At 43.1% G+C, this 18,414-nt stretch overlaps 1 protein-coding gene and 1 pseudogene across 1 annotated transcript in view; one reads left to right on the forward strand and one right to left on the reverse strand.

Annotated features, from left to right (window-relative positions):
- The window catches only part of POU6F2 (POU class 6 homeobox 2), a 452,738-nt gene that overhangs the window by 342,872 nt on the left and 91,452 nt on the right, over nucleotides 1-18,414 (forward strand).
- On the reverse strand, nucleotides 3,668-4,308 carry LOC116759387 (annotated as a pseudogene).

An 18,414-nucleotide genomic window follows, 5' to 3' on the forward strand; every position in this document is an offset into this window, starting at 1 on the left:
GCATATAAGTGAAATCATATGATATTTGTCTTTCTCTGTCTGACTTCACTTACTATCACTTCATGATAATCTCCAGGTCCATCCATGTAGCTGCAAATGGCATTATTTCATTCTTTTCAATGGCTGAGTAATATTCCATTGTGTATAGGTACCGCATCTTCCTTACCCATTCATCTGTCGATGGACATTTATGTTGCTTGAATGTCTTGGCTATTGTAAACAGTGCTGCTCTGAATGTTGGGGTGCGTGTATCCTTTCGATCCATGTTTTTCTCCGGATATATACTGGGATTGCTGGATCATACAGTAGCTCTATTTTTAGTTTTTTAAGGAACTTTCATACTGTTTTCCATAGTAGCTATACCAGTTTACATTCCCACCAACAGTGTAGGAGAGTTCTCTTTTCTCCACACCCTCTCCAGCTTTTATTGTTTATAGATTTTTTGATGATGACCATTCTGACTGGTGTAGGTGACATCTCACTGTAGTTTTTAAAAGCCCACAGGCTTTTAAATTGACTCCCAAAGTATAGGCTTGCAAGTGAATATTCTCCAGATTGTAAAGAAAGCACTTTTGCCATTATCTGCATTTATTAAGCACCTATGAGGTGCACTGTGGCCTTAAGCAAGGTTTGCAGAACAGCATAAAAAAAGCATGATCTTTTTTAAAATTTTGAATATTTATTTCTAGCTGCCTCGGGTCTTAGTTGCAGTGCGCAGGCTCTTTGTTGTGGCGCGGGCTTCTCTCCAGTTGTGGTGCGAGGACTCAGTAGTTGTGGCATGCGGCCTCTCTAGCTGTGGCTCGTGTGCTCAGTAGTTGCGGTGTGTGGGCTCAGCTGCCCCACAGCATGTGGGATCCTAGTTCCCCGACCAAGGATCGAACCTGTGTCCCCCACGTTGCAGGACGGACTCTTAACCACTGTACCGCCAGGGAGGTACCAAGCATGGTCTTTAGAAGCAAGAGAGACCTGGGCTCAGATGCTGGTTCTGCTGGGCAGTTAGGTGAGGTCAACCCATCCTTCCGAGCCTCAGTTTCCTCATTGGTTGGAGAGTCGTTGTGAGGATTAAATGAGATGATTTGTATGAAAGGATCTTCAGTTCCTAATAGCTGGCCCACAAAAAATATCAATATCCTGCCTGCCTCTTTGCCTTCCTTGACTATAGATATTATAATCCAAGGAGGACTGTGAGACAAAGAGACCCACTTGAAGTTGAACAAAGAGCAAATAGTCATGGGATTTATAATGCACATGTACACCACAAAATTATGCACGGTACGCTACGTGAAACCCCTAACAAGCTAGAATGCGGCTAATAATGACATGTGAGTTTTGTCGCGTCAGAGAGGTTTGGAGGATTTCCGAGGAGGGGGACTTAACAGAGGGAGGGTAGAGCTCAAGCCGTACAGGTCAGGGCTGCACTAAGGCCTAGGAGACGTGTGGAGATTAAAGGATTCTCACTTCAACCCACAGAACCTCACTTTCTTCATCAATATAAATAAGAACCAAAATCTCCTATTTCCTTCTAAATTCCCAAAGTTGTGCTTTTTAGTGTGTGAGTAAACAGGAAGAACCTTGGTGTTACTGGCTCTGCCCCTCGCTAGCTGTGTGACCTTGGGCAAGTCACCTAATCTCTGGGACTCGGTGTGTCACTTATTACATGGAAAGTTTATAGTAGATAATCTTTAAGTCTGTTCCAGCTTTACAGTCTATTTATGAAATAACACAAATAAGGTGGTTTGAATTATGCGGGAAGAAAGAACTATGTATGTAAAACACCGTTACCCACGACACGTATGTAGGACTCAAGAGATACTCCGGATGCTATTTGGCTAAAATTTGCAGTGTGTTTTGAAATTTACAAAGTGCATTTTTATATACATTATTTCATGCATTTGGCCTCATGGGTTCACAGTTCTAATAATCATTAGCATTTTTCAACGGTATCTTATACTCTCTAAGGACTTCAGCCTCTCATTTTCTTCTCCCAACAACCCAGAAGAGGCAAAAATCATCTTCATTCAGATTCAAGGAAATAAGCGTGTTAGAAAGTTGAAACAGCTTCCTCAGCGTCGTTGCCAGACCTCAGAGCACCTCCGTTTATATTTTACCCTCTCTGCAATGTTCATTTGGGCTGTTGGTGAAACATTTTTTTTTTCCTTATTTGGCTTCCAGCATTTTCTAAGGCAGCATTTCTCAAAGTGTCTTCTACAAATTTCTAGTCCAAAGAGATTTTATTGAAAATGGATTCCACAGTTTTGGGGATTCCAGCTTTTTTATTTTTCCCCTTTTACACAAAACAAAGTAGAAGAAATAATGCAGGATTAAAACTGCAAAAGTAGTTAATTGGCAGAACACACATACACACAAAAATCCAGATAGGAAGACAAGCTTATTTACAATGAGGCAACACATGTAAATTACAGTCGTTTGTATACAAACCTTAAAAAAGGAAAGTCAAACATATGCTACATGAGTGCCACTCTTTACAGCAATATTGAAGGGGAGAAAACAGCACTTATTTAGGAACAGATATACCACAAGGTCCAGGTTTTACAGCATCAGCACAATAAATTCACAAAACTATATTACAGATAGTTAATCAGTTTAAGAACTGTTCCCAAATATGTCACATTTCCAGTCCTCAGAGGTTCATTCCTACAGATTTCAACTACTCCATCTATTGGGACAAAAAGCAGCCAGTGTTACCATAAAATGAGAATCTTAAGGTTTACCTTTAAAGGCTTATTCTGGTCTTGAAAAACTAGTAGGATTTTCTACTGAAATGAATCTTGACTAAACACAGGATGAGTTTTGTTCTTTATTGGCTGGTCTTGGAGTGAAGGTCATAGACATGACTCTTAACCTATTATGTATGTACTTTAGTTTCAGTTAGCTGAAAATCTGAAGTTAAAAGTATGCTAAAAATCCTAAATACCATCTTGTGTAAGCCTGCTACTAAAAAGCCTTTAAGGATGTACTAAGTTCAAGTTTAAGTGCAAGGGAACAAGAGTTCTAAGCCTGTCAGATTCCCCATTTGGGAGGAAGGACCAATGTTTCCAACAAATTGCTAAATTCTGCACAAGGGAGAAGCCAACACATACTAGGCCATGGAATTAGGTTCATTTTATTCCACGAGGATTCTTCTCCCACGGTATCGAAACAGAATGAGGAGTGAATCTTAATTGGTCTCTTCATCAAAAGTGGTAAACTTGGTTTCTGTATTCATGAAGCTAGACAGTTGTTTAAGTAGAGTGTGGAAGCAGACAGTAGAACCAGCTTCCTGTAGTCACAGACCACTATCTTGTATCCAGCTAAAGCAAAGATCAATTTGAACAGTTATCCCAATCCACTGTTAACTGTAGTAAAGGATGAAGTTCACCACTATATTATTTTTAAAGTAAGAGTTCAGTTAACCCTGGGTGAGAAAAACCAAGACAAGTGGTAATGATGAATGAGTTGTCCATATAAGGCCAGATGATGAGAGCACACCCATGAAGACACTGGACATAAAGCCTTACTTGGCAAGTCGGAATTTCTACTAACTAAGGGCAGAATGAGGGACAGCAAAGAGCTATATCTGTAATGTTTTAGTATCCAGACAGCATAACAGACACTGTCCCCAAGGACAATGTATATGCCATTAATCACACTGAATAAAGCAGATGCATTATTCATTTTTCTTTTCTTTTTGTTTGAGAAGCTTTTTTATCTCTCTTTTGGCCTTTCCAATGTACTTCGAAATGATTCCATGTTGCTTTAGTCCAGGAAGCAAGAGTAAGAAAGTCACTATCAGGTAGGAGAGACAGATGTTGTGGACTTGCTGTCCCACCCAAGCAACCACAGCAAGAGAAATGATCATGGTCATGAAGTACATTTCAGGCTTTTCTTCCTTTCATGTAAAGAGGCATTTCCAGCAGCCCACAGCTCTGCGTCGTTTTTACTAGATTGCTGCAAATTTCATGGAATCACTGCTGTTGCTCAGTGGTCCATTTATTGGAACCAAAAATTCTAGGCACTAGAATGGGAACAAGGTAGTCAGCCAAGCACAAAAACATAACAAAACAGGAAACTCCTGACAGAATGGATGGATCTAGATAGTAGGCAGTCAGAAACACCAAAGAAACCACACCCATGATGGCAGGTGGAAACCAGGCTCTTTCCCATCGGAGGACTTTATCTGCCATTAGCATCACTTCTCCCCATCCTTGAAGCTGCTCTTCCAGACTTGCAGTCTCTGCAGCCAGCTGGTTGGTGCTGGGATTATCTCCTTCTGCCATCGTTCCCGAGGTGCCCCCTCAGCGAGCCCAAGACGCCCCCAGAACTGGCCTTCCTCAGAGCCACTCACGACAACCCTAGCCTCCTGGGTATATCTTGATGAATATTAGAATACTAAAAGCTAAAAGACATCCTGTAGTAAAGATGTCTAGTTAACATTATTTAACCAAGAAATTCCCAAACTTATGTAACCACTGAACCTTTTTCTTTTCAGATAACACTGATTAATATCCCATGGGAAATTCCTTCAGCAACCACTGCTCTAAGGCTTCCTTCTCTATTGTACCATCCGTACAACTAAAATAACCTTGCATTTCCTTACCTAGAACATTATGGAAAAATCCACATATCTAATCCAATGGATTGGACAGTGGAGAAAAGAAAGTATAGAAAGATTGGGGAAAGAAGAGAGAAGGAAAGACTCAAAACCAAAGTAAGAGCAGGGAAAGCTGAAACCAAGGATGGTCCTTACAGTTGGCAACAAGCAAAATCATTGAGTCGAAAAAACGAAGGAGGGTCTGGCTGGGGTGCCCCCTCATGGCGGCTGAGGTCTTGGAGACCTTCTCCTTCAGATGGTCCTTCCTCCCCTCTCCTCTTCTTCACTATCCATCATTTCTCCTGCTCACACACCACTGCACCTGGAATCATGCCTCCCCATGCCAGGACCTGGAGAAGTGAGAACAGGGTACCACTGGACCATATAGCCCCTGGCAAACCCATGGAATCAATAGGCCAGGGAGAGGGCACACCCTCCCCTCCCCTCATCTCCACCCTTCCTGTCTTGTGACTGAGGAATTTCCAGGAGTCAGGAGAGTCCCCAATACCCTGACAACCTCGATCTCCACCCTTGTGTTTTAAGAGGGGTTGGATTCCAAACAACAGGTCAATTCAGGCTAAAATCTGTAGCCAGGACCAAGTCCTCTAGGTTACCAGGCTGTCAAAATCCTTTGTCTGTGGGGCATTGTCATAGTTATAAAGCTCTCATCCTGGCTCTTTTTCTGTTTCCTATTTAAAAGAAAAATAAAAAAAGACCCTCCAAGGCACTGGTGTTTTCCTTCTCTTTCATCCCCCACTGTTGAGAAGTAAATTGGGCATTCTGGCTTCAAACACCAATGCTGGGGGCCCTAAGAGTGCAGAGATAAGATAGAGAAAGGCGCCATATTGAGAAGACCAGTTCCAGAGTCTCTTTTTTCATGCATAAGAGGAACCCATGTGGCAAAAGTTCAGTTGCCCCTCTGAGTGGCCATCCACGGGAAAGGGCAGTTCCGTGTTGTCAGCCACACAGTGGGGATGCCTGCAAGGCCACAGATGAACGCAGTGGTGCATTTGTATGCTGACAGCTCTCTTCTGGGAAGTAGTGTCTGAAGGCCCAGTTGGGCTCCAATCAATGCAACCTTTCCAACCTGATACATTTTGTCTGAACTGTCATTTGACAGGGATCCGCCTGGTGCCACCACTTAGTTTTCTACCCAGCAAATATTTAACTGACATAAAAAGGAAGTAAAGTTAGGGATCTCCTTCTTTTTCTCAGCTGGACTCCGTACCCCCCCAGAGGCTGGCTGCTCTTTGTTGAACTGTTTGTCCTTTGCACTGGGAGGTTATGAATGTGGCATTTAAAGAGAGCAAAGCAATGTTGAAGGCTTCAGAGAGGTTAAGATTTCAGAGAAATCCTCTCACTTCCCCCAAGGAAAGGTCTCCTGAGCCTGGCTGGCTTGGAAATGTCTATATTTTAAATCAGAGGGAAAATAGTCTTGTGCTCTTGTCTAAGGTTCTAAAAAGTAACATTCCTTAGAGTAGTTATATCACCTGCAGTATTCTGCACCCCATGGAAGGAATTTGAACAATTTAGGGCAAAAACCAAATGGTCCTTGGAACCAACCTGGACAAGGCAGAAAGTTATTAAAGGCAGAAAGCAAAGATGGGGTATTTTCCAAGCTCCCTGCATGTAACAATCACAGTGGATTCATTTTAAGCATCTTCAAGGTACAACGTGCACACCATTTTCATTGCTAGTGACTCTCCTTAAGTGATGAAGTGGGGGTCTTCATACCAGAAAGACCCCATATAACCAAGTAGTTTTTCCTAGGCCCCAGGGGCCCATCATCTCCCTGCCTTGCTTGACTCCCTTCCTCTTTTGGACACACCCAAACCACACCATCTACAAATAGCTGGGGCCATGCCCATACCACCCACTGTATTTTGTTCCATCCTTTACTTTCTTTCCCAAAAGACAATTTCCAAACTCAATATCAATGGCTCTCTGCATTGGATGCACATTGGGATTACCTGAGGAGTTTTTTAAGAATACCGATGCCTGGGTCCCACCCAGAGATTCTGATTGAACCCGAGTGGGGCGAAGCATGGGTAAGAGCGTTGTTTTTAAGTTCCCCAGGAGATTCCAGTCTGGGGCCAGGGTTCAGGACAGCTGCCTGTGGTCTTATATCAATAAATAGGCTCCCAATTGTTCATTTCTAAAAGAGCAAATTCCTACCTCTTGTTTATACAAAATGCTTTTTACCAGATCTGTTCGCTGCATGAGTTGGCGCTAACTTTGCTTCTGCGATACAGTAAAACTAGGTCTTCATTTCTCAAAAGAATGAAACGTGTTACTTCTGCCCTGCCCCTCCCCAGATTCACAGCCCATCATGGAATGAAAACAACCATATCTGTATGTGTGTGTGTGTGTGTGTGTATATATATATATATATATATATATATAGTTATCCACTAGAGCCTCTTCCCAATTCTGAAGTTGGGTTATTAGCCAGTATTTGCAGAAGAATCTCAAACCTGGTGATTCACATCTGATACTCAAATTGTAACAGGGGAAATAGAGAATCCTTTCCGAATGTTTAACATTCTCTCCAAACAAGAACAACTGCTGCTGATTGTGAGCTTGTTAGATGTTCCAACTGCTATTAAACTGTTGACTCATCTAATCTATACTAGGACTTTTCAAGCTTTCCTTACATATGAATCCCCCTGGGACCTTGACAGACGTAGACTCTGATTCGGTAGCTCTGGGGCGAAGAGCCCACCCCAGAGTGTGCATTTCCAGCCAGCTCCCAGGGGATGCCCATGCTGCTGGTCCCTTGCCCATATCTTGAGTAGCAAAGCTCTACTCCATGAACTTTTGAGGCCCCACTAGTGCCATTTCACACATGAGGAAGTTAGGGGGAAGGACCTATGAGAGGCAAGGTTCAAACCGAGGTCTCCCTGACCTGAAACCTTGTCCACTGTGGGAATCTGCCTCTTTGTAGTCTTTTTCTCACTGTGGCATGTCCATCTTTCAAAAGAGATCTCACTTAAATCACATAATGATTTCTCTCCTTGCAGATGAAGATGGAGGTAGATGCCCCGGTGGCAGAAAGACTCCTACTTTCTTGTCTTGGTCTTTCTTCCTGATCTCAGTCTTGATCTTACATGGCTCAAGAACCAGTAACTCTGAGGTTGGGGGTGAGGACTCAGCCACACCTTCTCTTTATTTAGTAAATACACTAGTTTTGTTGAAAGCATTTCCACCAAATTGAAATGCAAGTATGAAGAGATGAAAGTGGCCTGTGGCCACTAACTACCTTAGAGCTGAGATAGCCAACAGGATCTCTGTGAGAAGTCAGAAGGTCTTATTTCCAGTTTTTAGACCCTAGATCGCCTTGCTACATAACCAGATACAAAGATCACAGCTACCTACTTTCCTGCCACCGCCTTTCACGCAGCCGTGAAAGTGCCCTTGAGACTGTGTGCCTCAGTCTTGAGGGGGAGGGAGTCTCCTCTTCCATCATCATTTCAATACGCTTTTTCAAGAGCAAAAGCCAAGCTACATGCAAAACAGGTGGCAAAAATCATTCAGACCCAGAGTCAGAATGTAGTTGCTGGTGAAAAACCCCATAGTGCAACTTGTAAAACTTCTCAACGCTCTTAATCAGGGGTGTGGGAACGTGTACAAAATGACGTTCAAATTCAGCATCTTCACTCCAGCCACGTTTGTTTTCCGAGATGGCCATTCCTGTTAGAATGGAGAATTTGCTTTATGATAATTGGGAGCTGTGCCCTCACGGTGAGGCAGTGTTTTCCTCGTAAATGTGAGAAAAGTTTTCAAAAACATCCCCCCTTCTGAAGTTCTTGGCTGTCGTTTTATATTTCCTGTAAGTGTCACCTTGTATTTCCAGTAACTCAGGCACATCCTTGACACCAGCCCAATGTCTGCCTGATCCAACAGGCAGGTCCTGCTCATTAACATCCTCATCTTCAAAGAACGGAGACCTACCTGAACTTGTACAGATATCAGCCACTAGCCTTAGGACGCATATATGAATGCATGGGTTGACCTAAAAGAAAACAGATAGGGAAAATACACCCTTAAACCCTGCCAGTGTGCATCCAACACATGGCTGGCCGTGGGCTTGCATTAGACCCTATGTGTGTATGTAGACTTTAAATCTTGTTTTTGTTTTGTTTTTCTTTTTGGCCGCACCGCGCGGCATGCCGGATCTGAGCTCCCCAACCAGGGATTGAACGCACACCCCCTGCAGTGGAAGTGAGGAATCTTAACCACTAGACCTCCAGGGAAGTCCCTGTAGACTTTAAATCTTCAGTTATATGTATGCGTGTTCCATATTTGTGTGTAGACATCTCTGTGTTTCTTTGGTACATACATATGCACATATATATTTAAACTTTTTCAGAAACACCAACTCCGGGATTCGGTCAAGGGTCCACTTACAGGGTTATCCATGTAGTCTGGGCAAATCAGTGGAGTGTGTGCACAGAAGGAGAAATGACATTGTCTGGGGCTTTCCTTTCTTTCCTTTTCTGCCTGGGACATTTTGAGAGAATGACTAAGCAGTGCTGGAGATTATGAATTTGCTTAAGTGTGAATGGGTGATGGCTGGATGCCGCCCGGCCCTCCCCAAAGGTGATTGACTGGGACGGCAGGTCTTCACACTTGATGCCTGGATTTGACTCGGAAAGTCTGCCAAGTCTTTTACTCGGAAATTTATCTTAATTAGATCTGAAAGACCTGCCACAGCAGAATAGTCACACCGATTAAAATGAAAAACAGGAGAAATTACTGATCAAATTAATCATAATGTCGGGTTACAGCTGTAGGTCTGATGTAATTTGCCACTCCAGTGAGTTACATCGTCGCCGGCCCAGGAAAGGGAGCCGGCTTTGTGCTTATCCGTAACACCCGCCCGCTCTGGGCTGCCCGGCAGGAGGCTGATTCCATTCATTTTCCTGGCTTGCTCTGACCTCCCTGCTGCAACTAGAAACAAATCAGGCACCAGACAAATGGGGGTGGGGGGGGAGGTAAACGAGAACTAGTCTTTTACCCCAGCGATCCCACTATTTCAAAATGATGAGCTTCTAGAACTGAGCCTGCAGGCTCGGGGCTTTGTGCTTGCTGGGATTTTGGCTTTTGGTTTTTCCACTTAACCTCCTTTTAGTTTTACTTGTGGTGACCTGACATGGATTAGATGCAGAACGGGAATCAAAAGGTCAGAGGACAAAACCTTTGGCTCTAAGCCAAGAGAAAAAAAACCTTTAGAAAAATCTCCTTGCCAACCTGCCTCTATGACTGGGGCGTGGATTGAAATAATCTAAAGTGTCACAATAGAGGAGGAAGAAACCCAGCCTGTAAGAGCTCATTGTTCCCAGGAGGGTATGGTCCTGGTATTCTAATTTTAAAATAAACACCACTTTACCCCATGCCCTGTGTTCTGGGTGGGAATGGAATATACAACTTTTTTTTAACGACTTTGTTGGAGTATAATTGCTTTACAATGGTGTGTTAGTTTCTGCTGTATAACAAAGTGAATCAGTTATACATATGCATATGTTCCCATATCTCTTCCCTCTTGCGTCTCCCTCCCTCCCACACTCCCTATCCCACCCCTCTAGGTGGTCACAGAGCACCGAGCTGATCTCCCTGTGCTATGCGGCTGCTTCTCACTAGCTATTTTATGTTTGGTAGTGTATACATGTCCATGCCACTCTCTCACTTTGTCACAGCTGACCCTTCCCCCTCCCCGTATCCTCAAGTCCATTCTCTAGTAGGTCTGTGTCTTTATTCCCATCTTACCCCTAGGTTCTTCATGACCTTTTTTTTTTTTTCTTAGATTCCATATATAAGTGTTAGCATACGGTATTTGTTTTTCTTTTTCTGACTTACTTCACTCTGTATGACAGACTCTAGGTCCATCCACCTCACTACAAATAACTCAATTTCGTTTCTTTTTATGGCTGAGTAATATTCCATTGTATATATGTGCCACATCTTCTTTATCCATTCATCTGTTGATGGACACTTAGAACACTCTATGACATAATCACAGCAAAATCCTTTTTGACCCACCTCCTAGAGAAATGGAAATAAAAACAAAAAGAAACAAATGGGACCTAATGAAACTTAAAAGCTTTTGCACAGCAAAGGAAACCATAAACAAGACCAAAAGGCAACCCTCAGAATGGGAGAAAATACTTGCAAATGAAGCAACTGACAAAGGATTAATCTCCAAAATTTACAAGCAGCTCATGCAGCTCAATATCAAAACAACAAACAACCGAATCCAAAAATGGGCAGAAGACCTAAATAGACATTTCTCCAAAGAAGATATACAGATTGCCAACAAACACACGAAAGAATGCTCAACATCACTAATCATTAGAGAAATGCAAATCAAAACTACAATGAGATATCATCTCACACCGGTCAGAATGGCCATCATCAAAAACTCTAGAAACAATAAATGCTGGAGAGGGTGTGGAGAAAAGGGAACACTCTTGCACTGCTGGTGGGAATGTGAATTGGTACAGCCACTATGGAAAACAGTATGGAGGTTCCTTAAAAAACTACAAATAGAACTAGCATACGACCCAGCAATCCCATGACTGGGCATATACCCTGAGAAAACCATAATTCAAAAAGAGTCATGTACCAAAATGTTCATTGCAGCTCTGTTTACAGTAGCCAAGATATGGAAGCAACCTGTGTCCATCGACAATGAATACAACTTTTTTTTAAGAAAACATATCAGAGAGTCCAGATTCTTTCCAACGTCTAGCCCTGACACTGAGCTGTGACTCATGCAGTGCTTACGAAACCCATCTCCCTATCAGCAATACAAAGAAGGGGCCCTAAAGCACACCCCAGTCTAGACATTCCATGGAAATAATCAAAGGTTAGATTTTAGGGGCAATGTAGGACCTCTCTCCAACCAGTTCTGCTTGATCAGGGAACTAGATCAGCCTACCTGGGGGAAATCATCCTAAAACAGAGGTGACTGGGAAGGAACAGGAGTAGGAGGCCTTCTCCCCAGTCAATAGTTGGCAGGAAGACCTTCCTCTTTGACCTTATGATGGGTTGTCTGAATCCCATTTATTCATCCCTGGACTAGGTGCTTATACCCTTTTATCTCCAGTCTGAAAAGGCCCCCAATCCTTTCTCTATTCCACCAGGAATGAATCTGGTACATTTTGTAAATGAGGGAGATAGGCAGTCATAGAAGACAAGGTGGCCTTGGCACTCAAGAGGCTGCATCTTCTGGACCTTTCTATGGTTCCTAATGAAGATTCAGGTGGGACCACATGCCCAGATTGGGGAAGGATATAATAACTATATTTTGAATGATTATTATATTGGTTTAGTAGTTTGTAACAAGAATTTTGTAAAGAAAAAAAAGGGGGGCTTTTGTTTAAATTATATACATATAGACATACGTAGAGTTACATACAGACATAGATATAGAGATATAGAGAGAAGAGAGAGATTTATTCGCATATATATTTTTGTATGTATGTGTTGACTTGGGTTGTTAAAAGTATTTCTTACTATGGGGCAAGGTCAGAAGAATTTGAAAAACACTTCTTTGAAAGACCTAGCTCTGCAGGGGGACAGAGGTGGGAATTCTTAGTCGTATAATAGCTCAGGAAGCAGATTTATTGGCATCCCAACATACTGGGATGAGCACCTAAATGCTAAACGTCCTCCCCAACAGTCTCAAAAGAGAAAAACACTAATGCCAACCCCCAGACTCCCCCCGGCTGCACCACACACACACACATTGCAGGGGAATTCAAGATTCAGCATTATACCACTACCCAGGCGGCTGAAAACGCACATCAAATGAAGAGTTTAACACATCGATTAAACTGAGAAACAGAATAATGTATTAAAAGCTGACTAAGTTATCGCATCCAAAATGGAGAGAGAATTCTAAAGAGAAAGGGAAAGAGGGAGGGAGAAAATGGTTGGAAGGAAGCATGCCCCCCCCCCCCCCCCCCCCCCCCGCCCTGCACTGATGAACTGACTGTTTGCGGTTCCTGGAGGATTTACCCTGGGAAAAAGCTTTGTCCCCGGGAGCGACAGGCCAGGAGCCAGGTCCTCGGGGCCCTGGTCGGAGGAATCGTGGGCTGTAGAGCTCCACGTCCAAGGGGCCTGGAACTTTCCTCCATTCTCCCACCTGGTCTGGCCCCGCCTTTTCCCTCATCTGGTCTTCATGATTCTGGTTTCTCCCTGATCCAATCCACTTTGCAAAGCACCAGCAAGCGAACCTCCCTAAGAGAACCCTCTGCTCACATCGCCCTCGTGCTCGAGGCCCTCCTTTGGTCTTCTCAGGCTGGGTGCTCTGTCTACTCTTCACCCATCTCCCTTCTCCCTCCACTGCCCTCAGCCTCTTCCAGTGCCTGGTGCACCCATGCAGCCACCTTCCTAGCTCTGCGGGTGCTGGACCCATTGCCAGGAGTGCCCACTCTTCTCACCGGGTCCCTCCTGGTTCCCGTCACCCCCTACTCCTTCCCCAAAGTGCCCATGCTTGCCCAGCGCTCGATGCTTGCTCTGTTCTCTGATCTCACATGATGGGCACTTAGCCTGTGCAATTTCAGTCGTTTGGTGTTTTTTTTTTCTTTTTTTTAATGGACAAATTTGTTATCTTGCTTGAATTATAAGCCCCTTAAGAACAGACACTAAGTCTCACACCTTCGTACATCTCAGGACTGTCAATAATTGTGGTAAGCGATGATTTCTTGTTTAACGGTTACCCATTTCACAAATCTGTAAGTGCCTGTGACCTGGCTATCTTAAATTTATTTGCAGAATGACTTGATGAAGATAACAATTCCGAATGAAAGAAATGTTACCTATTTTTTATATTTAGGACAATGCCTGGCACGTAGAGTAAGGGCCATAAGTAAGTAGATTTTATTATGACTGTGATTCCTTTGCAATTGTTTGCACCCTATATTTCTTTGCACTATCTTCTCAATGGGCTTTGGGAAATGCAGGCTTCATTTAGACTGCTTGAAATCGGCTTCTTTCATTTGGGAGGAACAAAGCAAGGACCATTTTCTAATTAATCTTTTGTTTCCTTTGCCCCATCATGTCAACAATGCATGATGGTTCTTGATATTCAGAATATAATAGACAGAGGAGAAGGCCTGGGAGCAGCAGGCCAGGAGCCGGGTCCATGGGGCCCTGGTCAGTGGAATCGTGGGCTGTAGAGCTCCACGTCCTTCTTAATATTTTATAGATCTGACTGATCTGTGAGTTAAATCGTATTTTTCAAAGCGTGGAAGTATTACAAAGCAGATAGACCAAGGACAAAGAAAGTGGATCTCCCACTGTGGGTGCACCTCAGGCCCCCAGCGCTGGATACCAGAGACTGTCAGATGACACACTCTGGCTGTCCCCAGCCCCACGGGTAGAGTGGACAAATACATAGAGAATCTCCCAGTAGAAAAATGATGACATGATTTACAAAATAAAAACACTGTTGAGGGCTTCCCTGGTGGCGCGGTGGTTGAGAATCCGCCTGCCGATGCAGGGGACACGGGTTCGTGGCCCAGTCCAGGAAGATCCCATGTGCCGTGGAGTGGCTGTGCCCGGGAGCCATGGCCGCTGAGCCTCCGCGTCCGGAGCCTGTGCTCTGCAACGGGAGAGGCCACAACAGTGAGAGGCCCGTGTACCGCAAAAAAAAAAAAAAAAAAGCCCACCGTTGAGCATTCAACACACTCAAGGCGCAGTGCTCGGTGTTTTGTATGTGTTTTCCTACTTGCCTGGCAATCACTTACAGGCATAAGGAAACCAAGACTCAGAGAAGCTGGGAACTTCTCAGAGATGGAGCTGGGATTTGAGTCTGTCTGGCTTCAACCTGGGGGACCACACATGCCATTTTAACCAGGAGAATTTCTGCACCAATCTGTCTGTCCAGTGCAGTTACTAATAGCGACCATTCCATTCTCATAACGGTCCTATTTGGGACAGTAAGTTATTTGGGCAACTTATCCCAAGTCATGCTCACTAGGCCACCTCCAGTGTTTACCCAAGCTGCCTCCCCCCTGACTTTACTCCACTACACGCCACAAAAGCCAAGACATTTGGATGTCTTCTTAATTTACTGAGACTATGGAACTAGTAGCGCTTATGAATATATTGTCTTCTTGCTACTTGACAACTTAACTAATAAGTTTTCAAAATGTGATCCTACGTGAGACAAGAAAATCCTTGGATGAAGGGCCATAGGAGACACCTTCTTCCTCCAAATGATTTGGAAAAACCTAATGGGATTGTTCTTGGATCCTGGCTGAGGTGCCCGGTGCCATGCTTGCAGAACTGTAATTTAGAACAGAGAGACTCCCCATCCCCCAAAAAGATGATGCTCAAGAGGGATAAACACATGTATTGTAAGGAGAGGAAAAGAAATCATGCACACATATGAAAGGAGAACTAATGACTTTTTTTAAATCTCAAGGTGAACAAGAGCATAAAATGCAATGTTATTAAATGGTCTTTGCAGGGGACGTGGAGAAGGAGGGGCACAGGTTCCATAAATAAAGGTGAGGGGTCCAGAGCACTGACTGCTCCAGCCTTTCTCCTTCTGGGTGGCTCCTGAGGCTGCTTCAGAGCAGTGCTGATTCCCAGATTGGCCACACATCAAAACCCCATGGGGATATTCCTTCAACAAATAAATAGTAAGAAAAAGAGAGAGAGAGAGAAGGAGGAAGGTCCGGAGGATTGAACCTGTAGATCAAAAGACACAGAAACCAATTTCATTATGTGGACTTTGTTTAGATTACAATTCAAGCAAATTGTTAAAAGCAAAAAGAATGACATTTATGAGACAATTGGAAATGTGACCACTGACTGGAAATCTAATGATGTTAAGGAATTATTTTTAATATTTAATATTTTTAGGTGTGATGGTGGTATGTAGTCATTTTCTTAAGAATGTCTTTTGAAGATACATACTGAAATACTTACAAATGAAATAATAGGATGTCTGGAATTTCTTCTAAAAGGATATGGGAGCAAAACTAATGTATGGGTGGGGTTGTTGGGTGGGTATAGATGAAAGAAGACTGACCGTGAGTTGGTCATTATTCAAGCTGGGTGATGTGTCCATGGGAGTTAATTATACTCTTATGTCTTCTTTTATATTGTTTAAATTTTTCCATGAGAAAAAATTAAAGAAAAAAGTTTTAATCACCCAGGGATTCTTTAATAATGGAGATTACCCTCACCCAACCTAAGAACTACAAAATCAGAGTCTTCGGGGGTAGAGCCAGTGGCTTTGATGATCAGCAAAGTTTGCGAACGCCTGCTCTATAGAATCGTGAACAATGTATTAGATCAAGATAGATTAGTTAAGGCTCAGGGGCAGTACACAGAAAAGGGGTTGATGGGTTAAGACACAATATCTTAAGAAACAGATTTTTCAGCTGAAAGATTAAGTAACTGACGATAGTTGTTAATATCTGAGAGGTTATAAAGACTACAAAATGTACTAGAAAACCAAAAATAGAAAAGGTCCTTCCAGTTCTCAAAAAGAAAAAAAAATGGGGGCTTCCCTGGTGGCCCAGTGGTTGGGAGCCCACCTGCCGATGCAGGGGACATGGATTCGTGCCCCGGTCTGGGAAGATCCCACATGCCACGGAGCGGCTGGGCCCGTGAGCCATGGCCACTGAGCCTGCACGTCCAGAGCCTGTGCTCCGCAACGGGAGAGGCCACAACAGTGAGAGGCCCGCATACCGCAAAAAAAAAAAGAGGACTTCCTCTTCAATTGGGGTAGATTAAATACTTTGAGTACATTTATCTCTATATGCTCCTGAAACCCCACTACAACGGTACCAAGGGAAAAATGCTTTTAATCATATAAATCTATAAGGGCAAAGAGAAGTGGAGAAAAGACAACAGTGGACAAGCAGTGTCAACAAACTTTTGGAAAAGCAGGAGGAGGAGTTAACTAAGCAGAGAAAGCTAAATACCAAGGGCCTGCGAGAGACACGATGAGAAAGGAGCAAGGCAGCTCTGGAGCCCTCAGAAGTCTCGTGGGTTGGAGATACCATCTGTTGTGAAAGATGAGGGCAGAAGAGCATGTTGGGGAAAACAGAGGGATTGGTTAATGACTGTATGATGAACACTGAGATCCTCAGCTCCCTCCCCAGTCCAAGGAGACAGGCAACTAACTATCTCTCCAGCAGTTTAATGCGTGAGAAACTGAATGAGCCAGTTGAGACGTGGAGACATAGACATGGCTGTATGCTGGGGTGGAGTCCTTACTGATGAGCAGGGTATCAAGGGAAAGTTACATCCTGAATAATGAGACTTGGCCTTGTTGGGCCACTCAGGTCTGTACACAGGTGTTCAAATGTGCAGGTATCTCACCATCTCCCTACGTCACTCCCTCCCACCCCCAGTAATTGGTGGATTCTTCTTGGGAGAAACTGCATAGCTAATCAGAGAGCAAAGACTCAGTTATCAATACCTCCAAAAACATAGCCAGGTCCTGCCTTATTCTTATATATGAAAAGACAACAAAGAATGACTCAGTATTTCAGAAATGCCTTTGTCTGAACTCAGAAACCAAACCAAAACAGACTGGGGAGAAAAGGAATTCATAGAAAATAGAGACAACACAAGAAGGAGAAAAACTATATAAAAACTTCAAAATTAGTATCCTAGAGAATATTCATAGAGAAGACGGTGCATCTACAAAACACAGAATAGGTGCTACACACAAGGAACATTGAGAAAACAAAGAACATTTAGGTAATAGTTAAAGTAATTATAGCAGAAATTTTAAAGTTCAGAGAAGGTTTCAAAAATAAAGAAAATCTCTCAGAATGAAGAACAGAAGGACAAAGAAGTGGGGGAAAAAAAAGAAAGAACAAGTAAGTAAAGCAGGGAGGGAATAGCAGGGAGAGAATAGGAGGTCCAACTTCTAACCAACAGAAGAGAAAGAAAAAAAAAGAGATGAAATACCAAAAAAAAAAAAATTCAAGAAAAATTCTCAGATTTGAAGGATGTCATCTCTTTGAAAGTCCCACTGAATGCATAACCTAATAAATGGAAAAGGACCTTTTCAAGCACATCATTATAAACATTCTCCAGAGAGAAAAAAATTATAGATGAAATACAAGGAATCAGGAATGAGAGGAGCATTGCGTTTCAGTACGTGAGCTGGATGGTCCTGTCCAGCTCTGAGATTCTGTGGTCAACACTGAGAAAAGGATGAAAGGAAATGTACTTCTGTATAAAAGCTGGGTATGAGAGGAAGATGCTTTCATCATCAGCTGAGTTAAACCTTGGAATAAATGTTGGAGGAAAGTTAAAATATCTTCTTGGCAGTGCTTTATTTTTTTAATAGATTTTAGCCAATAGTGGTTTATTCTTTATTTGAATTTTCTATTTAAAACAGCCTTCTCTGCCCCTGTATTTTATTTTATTTTTTTGGCCATGCTGTGCAGCCTGCAGGAACTTAGTTCCCCAACCAGGGATCGAACCTGTGCCCCTTGCACTGGAAACGCAGAGTCTTAACCACTGGAGTGCTTTAAACACAGACTAAAGTCTAACTGCGTTAGGCTTGGTTTAATGCATCTGTGCATCTTATTCACCTCTGTGTCCTTCATGCCTAATACAGAACCTAGAACATGGTCCATATTTAATGTGGCTATTTGAACACCATGAAGTTCTCAGATTGGTTTACTCCTAGAGATGACTCCCATAAGGAAATGGATGGTTTTTTCCTGGGTTTATTAGGAGAGAGAGAGGGAATCTAATATGGAATAAGTGTCCAGCAATGTGTCAGGAAGTATAGAAAGGATTTTCCCCGTCTATGCTGTTTGGTTTTAGAAAGGGAGGTA

This window comes from Phocoena sinus, chromosome 9 (assembly GCF_008692025.1).
Source record: "Phocoena sinus isolate mPhoSin1 chromosome 9, mPhoSin1.pri, whole genome shotgun sequence".
In the NCBI taxonomy this organism is placed as follows: Eukaryota; Metazoa; Chordata; class Mammalia; order Artiodactyla; family Phocoenidae; genus Phocoena; species Phocoena sinus.